Source organism: Mustela nigripes, chromosome 14 (assembly GCF_022355385.1).
Source record: "Mustela nigripes isolate SB6536 chromosome 14, MUSNIG.SB6536, whole genome shotgun sequence".
Taxonomy (NCBI): Eukaryota; Metazoa; Chordata; class Mammalia; order Carnivora; family Mustelidae; genus Mustela; species Mustela nigripes.
The window spans coordinates 102429778-102442179 of NC_081570.1; the positions used below are offsets into that span (position 1 = coordinate 102429778).

Genomic DNA, 12402 nt, shown 5'->3' on the forward strand with positions numbered 1-12402 from the left:
ACAGCAGAGTCGTGGCCAGGTAAGAGATTAGAGCCCCTTCCTGAAAGCTCCCCCAGATCAGTACCCGTTTCTCACACGTATCTGCCTTCCTCCCCACACCATGCTCAGGACTGCACGGAGCAGGTGCCTGGGGTTGGCTGAATGCTAGAATGAATGCTGTTTCTCAGCTGAAGTTTCACAGCTTCAGGAACCACATTCACTTACAGAGATTAGGGGGTGAATGGAGCCCCTCAGCTGGGTGCCAGCTAGCCCTGGATGCCTTCTGGAAGGACCACAGTGGCCACTGTGAGCGCAGACTCCGGGTTAGCAGATTAGATCGGCGTGGTTTGCATTTGCCCGCTATTGTTCGCTCACTCACAAATGCTCCTCTTCTACAGGTTTATGCTACTTTCCCAGGGATGCCTGGGGGCCCGGTCCCATTTGGGAATTGACTCTCCTCCACCCCAGTACCTTTTATCCTCAGCCTTCATATCCCTGTTCTTTAAGTATCATAAACGCTGAGAATATCTAGGATGCTTACAGTCGAAGACATTCACTTGATTGAGGTTCTAACAGAGGCTTTAAAGTTATGGCTCTTGGAGAAAGGAAGGATAAATATGATATTCTGGGCACACACTTTTTCAATTATGGGCAGCTCAAACCCGGTATTGCTTCTCATCCATCTCAATCTGAAGGCTGGTGGGGAAGCTGCTTCTAAACATCTTTGCACACTTAATCTCAAACCCCACTCATGCAGCTTCTAAATTTTTAAGATTAATCAAATCTAAGTCTTGCAAAGTGCCCGCTCTGATTTATATGAGTTTTGGCAAACAGGCACAGCGAATAAAAAGCTTCTTAGTTGGAAATGACAGCGCTAGGGGAACAAGGGATAGAAAACCATATAAGGGCACCCTGTTTTGATGAGCCAATGGCAGCTTCTGGAACTCAGTTAAAAGACTCTGAACGTGCTGTTGTAGTAAGATGGAGGCCTCTAGGTAACATGGCAGGAATTGGTGTGTTCTCCCATCCTTAGATTTGTTTTTGAGCTCTAGTTCCCGTGAAGGAAACCCTAGGAAGTCCGGTCTCAGAGGAAACGGCACCAAGGTGTGCAAGGATCTTGGGGTAGGAGCTGGAGATGAAGGGTGAGAAGCTGGAATCTACTCTGGCTCAAGAACCCATCTTCTAGAAAGATGCCCAATTGTCTAGTGCCCAGGGAGCAAAGGGCTCAGTGAATTTGAACTTGACTGAAGCTATTGCTGTCCAAGAAGTTCTGACATAATGAATCAACACGGCAGCAGTCAGTATAGAATAGTAGCATGTTGTTAGGACTGGCACTAAGTTCATGGTTCTGAGTTACTCTTCCATTAGAAGCATTTCCCAACAGTTGAGTTAACCTTAATCCCAGCCTTAATCTTTAGCAAACTTAAGCTTGTCCCATAGAGCACTGAAAGTTGAAGCCTTTTGGCTGACTGTGCCCTGTTCCCCTGCCAGGAGAGGGGCATGGACAGAGTTAGACTAGCTGGGTGAGTGGGCTGGGTGGAGGGCAGAGTGCCAGCCCACAAAGAAAGTATTCAGTAGGAAACAGAAACAGGCAGAAGCCCAGCCACACAAATGGGGCCATCTGATGTGAGATGTGGGAGGAGTTACGGCTTGTCACACTCAGCACCAAGTACAACAGTTATGGCACAGAGATGTAGCAACAAGTTCCAGACCTAGCAGATAAGGGTCTGAGCCCTTGGAAGAACACTGGTCTTTGTCAGGCTGGACTGAAAATTGGGCGGGGCTGGGCACTGCAGCTACCTTAGAGGGAAGATCTCTTCCTTTCTAAGATGCATGTCAAAGGAGCAGCACCTCTATGAAAGCAGAAGAGAGCTTAAAACTAACACCTCAAAAATAATTATTTAAAATAAACATCTGATGAATGCCTGGGTGACTCAGTCAGTTAGGCTTCTTCCTTTAGCTCAGGTCATGATACCAGGTTCCTGGAAGGGAGCCCCATGATGGCTCCCTGTTCAGCGGTATGTCTGCTTCTCTCTCTCCTGTTCCCCTTTGCTTGTGTTCTCTCTCTCTTGCAATTAAACAAATAAAATGTTTAAAAAAAAATAAGATAAACATTTGAATAAAACCTGTTGTGTGTTATTCTACATTTTCTTTTCGGGTCTTTTGTAATACGTGCCTATATTTTTCCAACCCACCACATGCACTGAATCTTTTCCTGAAGAGACAGAGGAACATCAGAGTAACAATCTGTGCCTCCTTCCATAGTGGACAGCAAGAATTCGGCTCACAGTTTAACCCTGCATGCCAGGCATCTGGCTTGCCCTTGCAGAGTTCATGCTCTTCTGAGAAATAAGGTTAACATGCAGGAAACGATAAAGACCCATATAAGCCAGATGGTGAGTGCCACAGGGATTCAAATAAATGATTGACCATGAGGTTCACAATCATGGGGAAAAGACATACAGAACCCAAGAACAGGTAGGATGCAATTGCAAGGAAAGAGTGAGAGGGACAACAGTTAGGCACAGAGCGCTCATGGGCTGGTGCATGGGCTGCAGCAACCCAATGAAGACCACGAGTATTCTCCCCTTTTGTCGACGAGGAAACTGGGCACAGCCAGTTCCTGCTTTAACCACCACCATCCCTTCCTCTCGTAAGCTACCAAGATAGGGTGACCACAGCGTGAGTCAGTGGTAGGATCCCGCTCACAGGTGCTGTGTTTGATTTCGCTTTTAATTATTAGCATCCCTTGTTCTTAGGTCCTATGAGCTGTGCTGGAGGAAATACTTGAAACTGGTACCCACCAGGAGCATCCCTTCCTCCCTGGTGCGTCTGGGGATCTGGAGTAGTGAGCTACAGCGCTGTCACCATCTCACACTGGACTTGACATTCCAGAATTGGAACTGGCTCCACACCAGGGAGCACAGTCCATGAGGAAAGGCTTCAAAGTACCTCTGCTCTTTGACCAGAAGACGTAAAATTTCTATTACCATATTTTACCATTCTCTTCGTGGAAGTAGATCGGATCTTTAAAGAAGTTCAGTTTCTTGAATGTTATTGTGTGTTTACTATGAGCGATGTATGGTAGGTTATAAGGGAGACGGCGATGAATAAGAAAAGGACTTGGGGGTGGGAAGAGTATATGGAAGTAACTGAAACATGAAGCCAAACAAACAGCAAAGTGTCAGACCTGGAAGAACTGGGTTTGATTCTGGTCTTCACTACCTACTGTGTGATTTTAGGGTAAGTCACTCAACTGCACTGAACTCAATTTGCTGATCTGTTCAGAAGAAAGAATAAGAACTTGTCTTACTGGATCGTCGTGATGATTAAATTCAGTATTTTGATAGGTGCATTAAAGAAATATCATACAAATTTTAATTATTATATTTCAAATATATCAATGCTGCAGTAGAAATTGTACATGTTAAAAGGAGAATGGGAGCTATCTAGTGGGAATATCTGTTCACCTTTGTTGTGAATGGTGCACCTTCCTGTTAGTCCTATTCTAATATTTTCCTCACTTTCTCTTTTAGGGTATGGAGGTTCCTTCCTTGAGCATCCTTGAGCATCACCCTCATATGGAGAATTAAAAATAGCCCTGGGAAGGAAAGGCAGGGAGCAGAGGTGAAGAGAGTGGAATGTTGCTGTTAGAGAAATGACTGGCAGTGTTTATTTTCAATCACAGAACTGCACATCCATGCTCACCGAGTGTCTGTCCACATCCAGGTCTTAGTCTGGGAATGTTCCAAATGAGGCAAAGCTTGGAATTACACCTGCTCTTCAGCGGGGGGGGGGGGGGGGGCGGGGGGGGCGACGAATCCTCAAGTATTATTCCTAATTATTTTGGTCCTTTAATGATGTCTAGCCTTCCAAATATGGGATCAGACATTTACCCACGCCTAGCTCTCCTTGTATCAACATTTTTTCATTTTTTTCTTTCAATAAATATTAATTGAGGGCTTACTATGTGCTAAGCACCATACTGGGCACTAAGGCTTCCGACACACCCAAGACCTAGCCCCTGACCTTCCATCCTTGAGAGCATCACAGAAGATGGAAATGGACAGTTTCAAAATGATGAATTAGGTACTCCCAAAATAAAATAAGGTGCTCTAGGGCCTCACTTCCTCTGAGAAAACTTTCCTTTGGTGCCCTTAGGCTGCATTACACACTCTTTCTAAGGCAAGTCTCCAGACCACCTGATTTTCTCAATTAATATTTATTGAAAGAAAATATGAATGAATGAATGTTTGTAAGAGACAAGGTGGATAGAGGTGAGCCTGCTCATACAGAGACCTAACTGTCTATGAATGGTCTTGCAGGCTTTGTTCCATTTGGAGATAGTCAAAAACTGCTTGTAAGATCAGGTTTTTTTGTTTTTTGTTTTTAAGATTTATTTCTTTTATTTTTAAAAATTTTTTCCATTTTATTTTATTTTATTTTATTTCTTTTCAGTATTCCAAGATTCATTGTTTATGCGCCACACCCAATGCTCCATGCAATATGTGCCCTCCCATGATACCCACCACCCGGATAAGAGCAGTTTTTTAAAATGAAACACCATAACCTTGGGACAACACGGATCTAGCAGAAATTTCTTTTCTACAGACCAAGGAGAAGTTTGATCATTATAATGTCTACTGTTGACAAGCTCCCTTCGATGCTTTCTGTTTCCTTACAATAACCCCATAGACGGTCTTAGTATCATCTCTATCTTACAGGTGATAGAGCCTAGCCATAGAGTGACATTTATCTGCTCCCATAGGGTAACAACCTCTTAAATCAGATAATCAAAGGAAATAAGGAAGCAGTACTTGGGCAACCAGAACTCGAGTTTTTGTTGAATTAAGTTCTATAATGGTCCCAATTTTTGCTTCATTCAGATATCCAAGCTTCTACTGGATTCTATTTCATTCATAATAAACTAAAGAAGATTCTAATCATTGTTTCTGGGTAGATGTGGATAGTATAATCTGAAAAATTAGTACAAACATCATAAAACATTAAGTGGAATGTTGATAGTAAGTTTAAAAGTTGACCATTCAGTTAAGGAGACTGGTTGGAATTTGAAACTGTTAAAATGACCAGAAGATATTCTTCTAGAACCGATGATGCTGTGGCTATCCATGTTTGGAACTTTCATCAGATTCAACCCAATAAACATTTCCCAGGCACCTACTACGTGGCACATGCTGGGACAGATACTGAAGATGCAAAGATGAAAAAGTGTTTCTTCCTGTTGTTGTCAGAAGTTGCTCTGATTTGAAGCCATTTGAAGCCTTCTAAGGAAGCCCGGAGGAGGGAAGGAATGACACTGCATGGTGCGTGGCTCATGGGAACGCTTTCTCGATGGGACAACCATTGAGCTAGAACTAGGCCCTAGCTGGACTACAAGAAAGAAGGACACTTTTTTTTTTTTTTTTAAGGACCCTATTTATTTCACAGAGAGCACAGGCTGGGGGTTTGGGTAGGGGGAGAGGCAGAGGTAGAGGGAGAAGCAGACTCCCCCTGAGTGGGGAGCCCAATCTGGGACTCGATCCCAAGACCCTGAGATCATGACCTGAGCCGAAGGCAGATGCTTAATCAACTGAGCCACCCAGGAAGCCCCAATAAAGACACTCTTAGAGTAAGAAATGGTAAGAAAATCCACAGAGACACAGGAGAACATGGGTATTTGGGTTTCAGGTTGCAGGAAGCTGGAAAGGGAGCCTGGAATTAAACTGGGAAGGCTTTGACAGTTATGGTGTGGGGTTGTGAGAATGGGGTGGGGTATCAGATGAAAAAATGGGCAATGAAATAGTTGACCCAGAACTTAAGTATCTTCTGGGAATGGCACTGAAGAGCTCAAGGGGTTTTGGAGGCTGGGGCCCTGGGTTTGAGTCCTATATCTGCCACCAACCATATGACTTTGGCCAGTTTATTTAGCCTAGGCTGTAAAAGGAAGCTAACAAACATATCGATCCTACAAGGTCATTACGAGAACAGAAGGAGGTAATATCAGTCACAAACCGTGTGTATGAGGTAAAGCACTTTCTGAATGCTAATTACTAATATTATTATTTGATGCCGAAAAGAGAGAGGCTGGGAGTGTCCATTTGTTTAATATCCTCTCTTTGTGTTTTCAAGAATTCTTGTTTTTCTTTCCTTTTTTTCCTTTTTTTTTAAATTTTATTTTTTATGAACATATAATGTATTTTTATCCCCAGGGGTACAGGTCTGTGAATCGACCTTTTTTGTTTTGTTTTGTTTTAAAGGTTTTATTTATTTATTTGACAGAGAGAGTGTCAGCACAAGCAGGGAGAGGGGAAGAGGGAGAAGCAGGCTCCCAGCCGAGCAGGGAACCCGATGCGGAACTCAATCCCAGGACCTTGGGATCATGACCGGAGCCAAAGGGAGACGCTTAATCGACTGAGCCACCCAGGCACCCCAAGAAGTCTTGTTTTTCTACAGCACTGTGTAAATGCTAATGGTTTGCTTTCCACATGTCACAAAAACCCTGATTAATTGTGATACTTCTAAACTTGGTATACAGCCTAGCGTAGACAGGGGCAAAAGGAAGCTAGCATTTTTTAGTATTTGGCCATGCCAGTCAATTGGCAAACATCATCTCATTTGATCTGCACTGTGATACTTTGATGTATTTATTGTCCCTATTCACCAGCCTAGAAAATCAATGTTGGGAGTTACTGAACTTGTCCAGATTAATTAAGAAGTGGCAGAACCTGGATCTGAAAGTCTTGTCTGTGCAGATTCTGATCCCCATGCTTGTCCCTGCCCCTGCCCAACACACACTGTGCTGTGCAGAGCACATAGCTGTGCTTAAACTAAATACCCCACATCTTTTTCCTCTGGTAACTCCCCCGTGATGAGGCCACTCCTGAATTGGTCGTGCTGGCAACACATGGCTCCATGGCTGATTGGGCTGCTCCTGATCTAAGCTGCACCCGTCATCTTCCTCCTGAAATTTGGAATTGGGATATTAAGCATCTGAGCCTGTGGGAACCAGGCAGAAAGGACAAGCAGAGTCAGGGCCTGAGCCGACAGCCTGGGAAGGAAGCCGCATTCAGATGCAGGCTGGAGCATGGAGGAGCAGCCCCCATTGGCGGAAGAGGCAGAAGAACGTGATGTCCTGGGAGGAGAGTGGAGACAACAGGCTCGGAGAGTTGGGACCGTGTGCGCTGAGAGCAAGGTGGGCAAAGGGCTGTCTCGGCCTCCAGTGAACTTCCAGTTTTCAGCGCCAATTCCAGAGACATTTTGATACCCTTAACAAAAATCTCCCTTTTTAGAAACTAGCTTGTCCTATAGTCAAATAGCCTCGATCAAAGCAGCACACAGTAAATGTTTCTCTCCTGAGCAGCTTGCTATGATACTCTATTGTTTTTATTAATTCTTTGGTCTGTGGGTCGTTCTTGTCAGTTTGGTTCTGGAGCCCTTGCTCTCGTAGGATGAATGAATAATGTTTTGGAAATCACTCACCCGAGAAAGGTGGCAAATAGTGGAGCAGAGGTATTTGAAAAACATGAGAGTTTTAGGCTATTTTAGATGGTCTGAATACCTATGAATAAATATAATGTTTCTAAAATCCAAAGGATGCCTTATTTCAATGCATTTTTTTTTGTTGTTCTGTTTTGTTGTTGTTGTTGTTGTTTGAAAGAGAGAGTGAGAGAGCACTCAAACTGAGGGAGGGGCAGAGGGAGTGGGAGAGAGAGAATCTTCAAGCAGGTTCCATGCCCAGTGCGGAGCCTGAAGTAGGGCTCGATCTAATGACCCTGAGATCTTGACCTAAGCAGAAATCAAGACAGACGCTTAACCAACTGAGCCACCTAAGCACCCAATTTCGATGTATTTTTAAAATTATTTGTAACAGGCTAGGATTTCTGGTTCCACTTTTAGTAATAACAACACATTTTTTAAATTTAAATTTATTTAATTAATATATAGTGTATTATTAGTTTCAGAGCTAGAGTTTAGTGACTCATCAGTTGCATATAACACCCATTACTACTTAATATCCATCAGCCAGCTACCCCCCCCCCCCAACTCTCCTCCAGCATAAGCATTTTTATATAAGGTAGAAAGGGCACTGAAAAGCAAAGATCCACCTGTCTGGGGACTAGCAAAAAAGCAATGACAGCATATTTCCTTAGAGGAAAAGTCCTGTAGTAGACATTAAGTCAGGGAGAGGAATAGTTTATGAACTTAATACAGTAGCTCAAAATAGTTCAGCATTCCTTTTGTTTTTTTTTTTTTGTTTGTTTGTTTGTTTATTTTTTTTAAAGATTATTTATTTATTTATTTATTTGACAGAGATCACAAGTAGGCAGAGAGGCAGGCAGGGAGAGAGAGAGAGAGGAGGAAACAGGCTCCCTGCTGAGCAGAGAGCCCGATGTGGGACTCCATCCCAGGACCCTGGGATCATGACCTGAGCGGAAGGCAGAGGCTTAACCTACTGAGCCACCCAGGTGCCCCTTGTTCAGTATTCCTTTTGAAAGCAGTATATGAATAGGAGGGAAAGGTGTTAAGTTGAAGAGGTTAACTCAACTTTATTGAGCTGGGTGGCTCAGTCTGTTAAGTGTCTGCCTTGGGCTCAGGTCATGATCCTCACGGTCCTGGGATAGAGCCCTAGGACAGGCTCCCTGTTCAGCAGGGAGCCTGCTTCTCCCTCTCCCTCTGCAGCTCCTCCTGCTTATGCTCTCTCTTTCTCTGTGTCAAATAAATAAGTAAAATATTTTATAAATAAATAAAATAATGGTTCTATTTTGGGGAAATATTTTTGGAACTATTTTTGAGAAAAAAAGGCCTGTTTTAAAAAAATGTGCTGCATTCTCTCCGACTCAGCTGACCAGGCCTAAGGGGATTTCGAGGGGTCTGGATTCAGAGGCTGCAACCAGATGGTGGCTTTGTTAGTACCTTAGCAGAAAGGGATCATCACTGTTGGAATGGGGACTCCTATTCATAGAACAGTAGCAGATAGCATCGTACCAAAATGAAAACTCCAGTGCACCGACTTTATTTCCAGTGTGAATTTTGAGTCTACAGAGCCCTGGCCAGCTGTGGAGAAAGGGGAAGTACATTGAACTTGGAGGAACAGGGTCCAGTTGCCTGTGTCTGCTTCTTTGCTGTGTGACCTGGGCAAACCGTTTAATTTCTCTGAACTTAGGGTTCTTGTTGGTAAAATCATGAGGACTGGAGAAAGGGCCATGGAAAGTGTTCATTTTCTAGGAGCATGGTGTCAAATTTTCTAGAGAGGCTGTGGGTTGGATTAATAAAATCCCATATTTGACCCTGACTAGACTAGTACAATGCCTGGAGCCAAATGGGCACCCCAAAGCTGCTTTCTCCTCTCTTCATTGTTACTCTGAGCCAAGCACTGATGGCCTGCAGTATGTTGGGTCCTGCTAATCAGGAGCAATGTGAAAAATGGCCTCTACCCTAGCCAGCCACCATTTTCCTGCTACTTGGTGGGAGAGGAGGGTCGGAAGGATTCGTGCTAGCCGAGCAGGTGGAATCCATCCAGGTGTCTCAGGACTTTAAGTGCTTGGGGAGCAGCTGCATCTTTTCGATATTTGGGTTTCCAAAATAAAATCTTCAGGGGCGCCTGGGTGGCTCAGTCATTAGGCATCTGCCTTCTGCTGCTCAGGTCATGATCCCGGGGTCTTGGGATGGAGTCCTGCGTGAGGCTCCCTGCTCCTCGGGAAGCCTGCTTCTCCCTCTCCCTCTGCCCCTGCTTTTTCCTACCTCTTGTGTGCTCTCTCTCTCTCTCTCTCTGCTCTCTTTCTCTCTCAAATAAATAAAATCTTTAAAAAAAAATGAAACAAAATCTCCAAAGTAGATAGAGATCTAGTGTAAAACTGGAATGCTCAAATGGTTCACAGGATGAGTGCCCGAGAATCCAAAAAGTCAGCTTTGTCGGACATCCTTAGAAAAGGAGGCACGGGCAAAGGTGGGCTTGGCTTAGAGGGTGTCAACATGCAAATGGGGCATGGAGGGTGTGGGAGGGGGGCGCAGGATATTGAGAAGGGTGCCCCGACATTCCTTCAACGGCTACAAATTGCTTTGTAAGGGAGGATTCCCCACTCGGGATCAATAAGCAGTTCTCAGCTGATATTCTTTAAAGCATATAAAAGTGTGGAAGCAATCATACCATGGGGAAGTTTCCATGGGGCCCCAGGCAGGCTGAGGTAGAAGAATGAAAGCTGCCCTCCAGGGCTCAAGAGAGGGAGGAAGGGAAACAGCTGTGAGCATCTCTGGAAGGAGGAAACCCGTAATATTCACACACAGGGTGAGAAAGAGAGAAAAGGAACAGGGACATAGGGCAGCAGGAAACAGCACATTTCCACTGACTTCACTTTTGAAAACATAATGGTCTTGTTAAAAAAAAGAATTGGGGAACTGGTGCACGTTGTATGAGGATTTGTTTTTAACCAAGGAGTCAACAATTCGGGCTTTAACTTAAAAAATGTAATTCCACCTTTATTGCGCAAGGTCTCCACAACCTGGGCTTGAGAAGGAGCGCTCAAAGTTTAACACTGTATCCACGGAATTTAACTTGGGTCTAGTTTGCCACCAGGTGAAACTGAAGACTGTTCCGAAGATGGAAATATGGTCTACACTGCTTGCTCCCTTTGCATGGGCTGGAAGACTACTGGTCTAGAACCTGGTCTAGAACCATCTACAACCAAGATGATAGGAACATATACTGGAAAATTCAAAGAAATGTGGACAAGGGGGAGGCAGATAACCCCTATTGTGCTGAGCACCCCTAAATCTTTCGGAGTCTTTTCCTCATCTGATAAATGAGGATAATAACATCCATCTCACAGCTGTTGTGAAAATAAGATTCAGCAAGGGCATGTAACAGGGCTCAAGCTGGAGGAGTAGATCCTGAGCAGATAAATGTTGGTGCGCTTTCTCTGGCAGACCAGCAGGTGCCCCCATGTTTTCCGGAGAAAACCTGTTACCTGCCATGTAGGAATGTGTTTCATGTCATCTAAGGCAAATGGGGTGTTGGTGATTGAATCTAAGTTTTCTCTTCTTCCAACCGCAAGGGACAAGAGTTAAGTTAGGAAAGTAGATATTTGGTGTTTCTCGTTGTGTCAGAGTTGTTGGTTGTGGGGAGTTTACGGGGGGTGGGGAGAATGATGGCTATTTTGATGTCTCTGTTAATCGTACACTAGACACTTGCCTGGCAGCTGAAACCACTACAATTTCTGGCCTGCTGGCCCATGGAGAGATAGATTTAGAGAGGGTCCCCAAGGAAAGCCAACAGCAAGTTTCCCACTTCTCTCAGATACCATGCTGGGCACATTCAAATGTAATATTCCGGGGTGCCTGGGTGGCCTAGTTGGTTAAGCCACGGCCTTTGGCTCAGGTTGTGATCCCAGAATCCTGGGACCAAGTGCGGCACAGGGCTCCCAGCTCTGCAGGGAGTCTGCTTCTCCCTCTGGCCTCCTCGTCTCTTGTTATGATCAGTGTTTGTACTCTAGCCACAGAGAAACATTGAGCCCGAGATCCTTGTGAGCTGGTGGAAGAGGAGGGACAGAAGAGTAAGCAGCGAGTCTATCAATGTTGATTCAAAATCCTCTTTGCTTCTGCTATGGACATCACCGTCGTGTGATCAGAAAACCTCTGGAAGTTTCTGACACACAAGGAGTCTCTCCAGCCACCCTCACAGCACATCCCCATGGCTCTGGCTCATGAGGTAAGCCACAGCCCTCTGTGTGCCGGGGAAGACAGCTATGGGCAAAAGGGACTATTTCAGCATTAACTTCATTTCACTGATGAGTTTCATTTCATTGACAAATCGTCATGCCCTGGTTAGCCATGAGTGCGTCTCTGGGGAGGGACCAAGTTGTGGGACAATTTACAGGGATATTATTACTTTATTATAATATTGCTCTTTTTACAGTGATAAAAGAAACTGCCACTTCTTAAATACGCCCTGCTTACAGACTGCATTTTACATATCACCTCATTTATTTCACACAATGACTCTATCTAGTAAATATTATCACTCTCATGTTATAGACAAAAAAGCTCAAGGAGGTTAAGAGGCTTGCCGAAGGTCACAACAAGTGGCAGAGCAGCAGTGCACAGTGCCGTCTTTTTAATGGTCAAGAGTGTGGTCTTTCCATCTCACTGTAGAGTCTCTCAAAATAATGACTCCCTACATTGCAATGGGGCCTTATGCCTGGGCTCTGGGAGTTCAGGTCTGCTGTTCTCCTAAATGAAGTTCTTCCTCTGTGAAGTTAACTTGCATTCTCTAAATCTCTAAATCGAGATAAATTTGGTGATCAGAAATAGCAAAGATGATCTCTGCTCATTAGAAGGCATCTTCCAAGTTTCCAGCCCTGAAACCCAGGGCACTCCTGGGGATTGAGCTTTGAATTGTCACTTACCCTCCATCCTGGATGCTACCAA

General features: G+C 44.5%; 1 long non-coding RNA gene across 1 annotated transcript; it reads left to right on the top strand.

The window, feature by feature from the left end:
• The first annotated feature begins 2758 nt into the window (after nucleotides 1–2758).
• On the top strand, nucleotides 2759–7500 carry LOC132000693 (uncharacterized). The gene is made up of 4 exons (XR_009399432.1): nucleotides 2759–3222; nucleotides 3516–3606; nucleotides 5086–5303; nucleotides 6259–7500. It is a non-coding gene; the product is annotated as an uncharacterized LOC132000693 (long non-coding RNA).
• Nucleotides 7501–12402: the final 4902 nt, after the last annotated feature.